Consider the following 7,506-nt stretch of genomic DNA (forward strand, 5'->3'; position numbering starts at 1 on the left):
ATATAAAAATCATATAATATTTAAAACATAAATAAAGTTCAAGGAGAGACTGGGCACATCATTTTTCGGATCATTTTATACTGAAGGGTCTGTTGTTGTTGTTGTTGTTGTTGTTGTTGTTGTTGTTGTTTGGTTGGTTAGTTGATTGGTTTGGTGTGTGTATATATAAATTTATTCAAATAACTAAAGATTAACACAGTTTAGCAAGGATATAAGTGGTTACACATCTACATTTAGTTTTTGTTAGCCTAAACATATACTTCTATAGCCTTAGGAATTTATAAACTTCAGTCATCAAATGTATATTGTTTCTTATCCAAAATATTTTAAAGGTCCAGTGTTGTCTAATTAGTCTAGGGAAAATACAGTAAAACAAACGATCCTGGAAGCCTGGTGTTGCCTCCTTGGTCTAATAGAAAATTTACTTCCATATACAGGGAATTGAGGCCACGTCACACACAAGTATGTTGTAACAAACTAAGATTATCTGTACTTAGATGCATTTAGCTATCAACTCTTTTGTTATAAATTTTCACTATTAACTCTTTTTTTATAAGTTTAAGGTCACCTTTTTGCTATCTTTTTTAACCATACCCAATAAACTTACAAATCTTGGGATTATAAAAAAAAGTTTATATCTTTAGCAAAACCTTTAAAGATAGTAAACAAAATCAAGGGAAAAAAAGGAAGAGGCTATGAGGTAAGCTGTCATAATCTCTTTTGGGAATAATTTGCCTTTTAGCTATTCTCAAGAAACAAGTGCCTTTCCCTGGGCTGTTTTGTTTTATTGCCTTTTTTCCCCTTGTCACAGAGGCAGGTGCCCAGCCTGACCCAGGGACAGAGACTTTGGAGCTAACTTTTAAACAAACACCCTTGGGTCTTGAGTGAGCAGGTCAAATCCCACCTTCAGAGCTAGCTTTCAATAGAATAGAGTAGTGTTTAATAGTAGTTTAGTACTACTAATACCCAAAAGAGGGATGCACACGAAGAGCAAAGATGGCTGAGAGATAAGATAAGCTCAGAGGTCAGAGAAAGCTTAGAGCTAAGGGATTGGGGATTATTTGTCTGGATGGTGGCAGTAGTGGGATTATTTGACTGTATAGTGACAGTAGTCTTCACAATCTGTGACAATTTGGAAATCAAGTGTGCCGTTTTCTGGCCATTGAAACTGATGATCTAGTTTGTACTGAGGCCGATCCACGCTGTGGTAAAAATAAGGTAGCAAGGTTTTAATGGAATGCTGCGGTTAATTTAGAAGTAGAGCCTAATAAATACTTATTATTAGGCTAATTATTGTGATGGCAGCATTTTCTAATCCATGATCAGTCAATAAAAACACAGACACCTGTTACATTTTAAAATAGCCTTGGTTCACCTGGAGCAGGGCAGATATTAACCCCCTAAACTATCTCCCGTATTGGGCCATGTATCCCATACTCTTCTCCCCTATCCCACGCCATCTGCTTCTAATGACTTCTATCGAGCTACCTCCCATCCGTAATCCCAAATACTTGCTAATGTTCTTTGTCTGGGCTGAATCCTCCATCCACCCCACCAGCCATGTGCTTCTTACTCCACCTAACCCATGACGGCTGCCTTCTTTCTCTTACCCTCTCTCGTTGTTTCCCCTTCTCTTCCAGTCTCAATCTGCGCTTCCTTTTCCAAGAACCTCTCTATCTGCCCAGCCTGGGAACCTTAGCCACACCCTATCCCATTTGCCCTGCCCGGATGTGTTGGCTTTTTATTGGTCAAACAGGAATATGTTCCTAGGCAAGGTTACAGATATTCCGGGGTATGTGAGTCTGCGCATTTGAGCAGCAACCAGACCAAACCCCAACATTGGAATCTCTGAGCCCAAGAAAGGGGAGAGGTTAGAGAAGGCAGATGAGAGGAGCCCAGGAGGCTAATAAAAGCCCAAGGTTAGTTTAGGCTACAGCCAATGAGCAAGAAAGACAAAGAAAGTTCCAGGAGTGAGACACAGAGCAGGCAGGAAAGGAGACATTCTTAAAAGGATGACTGTAAACAGTTTCCAGGAAGGAAAGGAAGAGGGAGAGACGTATGAACAGAGGTCATAAACAGCAATTCCACCAGCAATCGTATAAGAATAAGAGACAAAGGGAGAGAGAGAGACAGTAAAAGATAAGTATAGTAGGATAGTCTATATCTGAAGGTGTCTCTAGGAGACTAAGACTTGTCAGAGAGATGCTCAACATGACACGCATGGGATAAGAAGCCCCAAAGGGCATGGGGAGGCTGGCTAGTGTACCATCAGGACTTGTGTAGCAGGATCTAGTGAGACAGAGCAGACAACCCATAATAGACAAGGAGAGATGAGTGAATAGAGTAGATGGAGGAGAAAAATGGCTGAAGAGAAAAGCTCTAGATTTGGAGTTGAAGACAGTGGGTACCAAGAGCCAGCAGAAGCAAACGAGGCATGTCACAGGAAGGTGCGGTCTGCAGTTTTGGGTTAGTCAAAGGAGAGAACCAGACTCCGAAGGAAAAACTTGGGTATCTCTTCTGGGTATCAGCACCAAATGTAAGTAAGGGCAACAAGAAAGCACTGAACACAGCCCCTCTCTGTAAAGAGAATGGTTTAATTTAAACAAACAAACAAACAACAAACAACCTGGCCAGCTGCCTAAGACAGTGGAAAACAGTGCCCAGCTACAAAAGCATTTTGATTTTACATGGGTAGATGCCACAGGGAGGCTGCTCTGCCCAGAAGTTGGAATCCAGGTGGTTAGTATGGGGCCTTTTTCAGACAGAGGAGGTGCTGAGGGTTGCAACTGGTAGCATTCAGGTAGCCTTGAGGGACATCTGACAAACAATTTAGGCTTCTGTTTCCTAGCAACACCCAGCTCGGGTGGGAGTCGAGTAACTGCCATCAGCACTGTGACTTAGGGGAGTGCTTTGGGGGGCCTAACACTTGCTTCCCTGTGGATAACTCAAAACTGGACACCACAAGGAAATACTCAACTAAGGTAGGAAATTACTCAGAGAACAGGGTGGGGCCATGGAGTCGGGCTGGAGGCTTCAGCCACAGCACCCTTGAAATACTATTTGCTGGGTCCACTGGATTGTGAGTACAGAAGGTCTGGGTGAAAGCAGGAGCCAGTTGCTGTCACATCATGATTTTTGCAAATGTATGGTTTTGCATTTGCACCACCACCATGCACACCTAGCATAGGCATCCTTCCATGCCAGAGGGAAAGAACACCAGTGGGGCAACACTCTGTGTGACACTAGTTCTGGAGAAATTTGAGCAAACATTTACTCACTCCAGATACGGAACTGATGACAGACCAAAGTACAGATGCCACCAAAGTCCTACTTGGCGAACATAGGAACTTTATAGGGTGACTCATGGGGATATGAGTGAATTCTGCTTATTGGAGCAGAAATGACTCCGAGACAGCTACATCCCCCAGGCCTGGCATCAGCATAGTGAAGGCTCTTGGAAGTGACAATACTGGAGACCACTGCATAATTTAAAGGCAAGTCAGGGTAAGCGAGTCCTCAATAGTTCCTGCCCTGCGAACAAGTCTGCCAGAGATATTAGGTCAGAAAGCTGAAGATGAGGCTCCAATGTTACAAAGTGTATTGGGTGACTGGTCAGGCGGTAAACTGTCTTAAGTCAATTTGTACATTTCGGAAGCTGCTAACCCACACTGCTGGTTCACTCAGGAATTTAAGTTTTATTCCTTCTCAAGTCTCTGAGGGGCATTGAAGACAAGATAGTATAGTTTTACAACCAAGCTTAGTTGATTAGGGGACAAGATCGTTTTAGATCAAGGTAAAGAAGTTAAGCTATTAGAGTTGAGATAAGATAGATATTGAATCTCATTCGGAAATTTAGACCCAACAAGACAGGAAAGACACTGACTTCAAATGGGATGAAGGCAGGTGGCCAGTTCACTATGAATGTAACATGTATAGAACTCATTGTTCTCATGACTGTCACATGGTTCTCCCTGCTGTATGTAGTTTGTTTTATACATGTGTAATAAAATAGAAGTATTAAAAAAATAAAATAAAGGCAGTTCAACTGATTAGAGAGTGTGTCTTCAGGAAGCTCAGCTTGTTTTTGCCCTTTTCTGACATTTTGGCTTATCTCTGTCTCTTCCAGGTGGCTCAGATGGACTAAGTGTCTTCCCGGCAGCTTTGCTAGTCATAGTGTGTCTCTCAGATGCCCAGGAGGGGTCTAGTGAATCTAGTCAGTTTCAGGGACTTCCAGAAGCTATTGAGTTGTTCCCTTCCGGAACTGTCCTCTCCCTTTGGAATATCCTTTGTTTTCTCTCTCTTTTAACATTTTGTATCTTAATTAACTTCCTTCCAGAATGGAATGTTTATCTTGAAGGAAATTGCCTCATAACAGTGCTCTGTGGGTACTGTCGGTGTCTGCGGGTTCTATTGAGACCATTTCAAAATAGCAGTATTAGAATTTTTCTCTAAGCTGAACATGGAGTCACATGCCTATACCCCTCCATGTCTCTTAGGAGCCTGAGGCCAGAGGATCATGGAAAAATTAAGACCAGAGAAATAAATAAGACAGTATCTCAAAAATATGTGTGTGTGTGTGTGTGTGTGTGTGTGTGTGTGTGTGTGTGTGTGTGTGCGATTGAATTGAGGGAACAACAAAAACAAGAAATGTTCTGTACAGCATCACTGTTCCCAAGGAGGAATGTATCAGAAAGAAAGGGGGGTATTTTGCAATTTGGAAATATACCATTAAAATCAATGCATTTTTAAGAACTACAAGACAGTTCCAAGGAAAGAAGAGGACGATATTGTTCATGCGGAGCAATTTGTCTCATCGTCTCATTCGACTGATATCAGTACTCTTTGAAATTGTGACTCCTAAGGGTTGCCCCTCTTTCCAACTTAGAGGTATGAAGGGGAGACATTATGTAAGTATCTGGAGTTGACACTTTCACTTGTGCGGCTGCGCACTGGAGTTCTTTAGTGAGAGGATGTGATGTAATTTAAAGGAAGAAATTGGCAATTGGTCTACTCTCCCTCTGATTTACAGAGAGCTTCAGTGGACTTGATTAAGCTCCTTGAAATAATTACCAAGACAGGGAGAGGACTCCTGAATCAGGCCCCCTGTCAGTGACACATGGCTTCTAACCTTGCAGTTCCCTCACCATTTCCAGTATGAATGACCTCTTGGCTGACCTCAGCTTACTCTTTTCTCCTTACACCATTATTAAAAAGTAAAGGCTGGAAAAACTGCCCACCTTCCTCAGGGCAAGGCAAGAGAAAGGAACTCAGATCTCATCAGAACAAACTGTCCAGAGTTGATTATGTCCCCAGGGAAAGCATTGCTTCTAATCAGTTCCGAAAAGAGTGGGAATTTCCCTTTTGCAGGGAAAACAACATCATTCATCCACTGAGTTCTCAAAGATCCACCTGCAGAGCTTGTTTTGGAAAAAGAAGAAGAAGAAGCAGACACTGGAGAAAAGGCAGACCTACTACCTAAAATGGGTTATATGAAAGGAATACTACTCTTTGGAAATGAGGGACCATGACCCCCACACAAAACAGTGACCTAACGGGAGCAGCAATGCCCTGCCTATCAGGAATCCCAGGTTCAAATGCACTTCTCTGTGTATGAGCTTCTGGGTTCTACTAACAACACTTGGGCTTTCTGGTCCTTAAGTTTCCCGTCTACTTAGAAACATATTAATTTGGCCATTTGTTCAAATTGAGTGATCTAACGAAATGGGTGTGAAATATCTTTCCATCATTGTCGTATGCATAAGACACTGAACAATACAGCTAGGAAACTATACTGCAGTCTGAAAACTGAAAGATGAGAAGCTACCAGCCCTGAGTAAAACATAAAGGAACAATTCCAAGCAAAATGTGCAATGGAAGAGCTGTGGCATGGAAGGGCTGGAGAAAGAGAAGTCACCAGTGGCTCTGGAACTTAATAAGCAGATGGTATCTCAGTGAGGGAAGACCATAGTACAGTGACAAAGAGGACCGTCAAAGCCATCTCTTCTATGTTTCTGTCACTGTCTGGGTCAGCAGATTGTATGTACTGCTTTACAGAGCTGGAGAAAGTAGTATGCCATTTCACAAAGGAATAATAATAATAAAGATGTACAGAGACTTTAATCCTAAATGTAACTTAACCAGCTCCAGCACAAATCCCATTCTCCATATACATTAACCATCCAGCATTCTCTACCTAGACTATTACTACTGGAAATCACTGTTTTTCTAAATTTTATTTCTTTATGGGTTAATTGTTTTTTATTTAATTAATTTATTCAGATTACAACTAAATTTTTATCCCATCACTTGAATCCTCCTGTTCCTCCCTCCCTTCCACCTCTACCGTATTCCCTTCCCCTAGGTCCATGACCAAAGGGGACCTCCTCCCCGATTTTATGGTTCGGGGACCATAAACAAGAACATTGTTTTTTAATTCTAATTGCCACTGATTGTTTGCAAGTTGAATCAGATTTGAGAAAATTGTTGGTAAAAAAAAAAAAGAGTGAGTGACAAAAAAAAAAAAGCCAGCTGTGTAGAAAGAAGTGAGATCATAGGGGCTCTTATATCCTAAGCTGGGGCATGTGACCACTGTTTTGAAACCTGGGAGGAAGGGGATACCACTGGACAACTTTGGGAAGAAAACACACAAGGCTGGGTGTACTGTTTTACCTTTTTTCATATCACTTTAACCGATAACCTGACAAAAACAACTCAACAAGGAGGATATATCTTGGCCAGTGGTTCTGAGAGCACATTCTGTTGTCGATGGGTTGGCATGATGGCTGGGTTGTCAGTAACCTGAAGCATGCCTTGCTCACCTCTGGATTAGCACCAGGAAGTAGAAAGCATGGCTGGAATTAGAGTAGAGAGCACACAGAAGGGCTTTTTGCCAGGAGCTCCTTTGTACTAGCTACATCAAGTCCCCAAAGTTTCACAGTTCTGTTAAAGTGACACTACCTCCTAGGGACCAAGTGTTCCTGCACGTGATCTGTGAAGGACACTTCATTTTCAAACTACAGCCTTACCTTTGCCTTTGATAAAGGCATTGACTCATCTAATGGGGTATGGGTTGGATCACCAGATGGTAAACCAGGAGGCACGTACAGAAACTGATGCAGGCCTGATCTAATGTATGGGTAGCAGGAAGAAAGTCTCCCAGGATGAAGGTCATCGAAACGGCCTGAGGATTGATAATTGACTGGATGCAGATAAGAAAGGTCGGCAGGATGTCCTTGCTTTATTGCTTGAATAGGTTTGGTAGATGGTGGCCCTTTTAGTGGGGTGCAGATGGTATGGCAAAGTTGATCAGAGAGAGGTTACTTGAATCTAAGAGGCCAGAATGTGAGGAGACCAAAAGAGCTATTCAGGAGGTGATTAGGGAAAAAATTGGTATGTGATAGGGAGGTCACCCCAGATAGTAGCTTTGAGAGTTATCAGAACATATCTGTTTTTGTTTTTGCTTTTGTTTTTTTCCAACTACAGGTTTGAGTGAGATCACTTAGTGCA

Source organism: Acomys minous (genome assembly GCF_964271855.1).
Source record: "Acomys minous genome assembly, chromosome: 18".
Lineage (NCBI taxonomy): Eukaryota > Metazoa > Chordata > Mammalia > Rodentia > Muridae > Acomys > Acomys minous.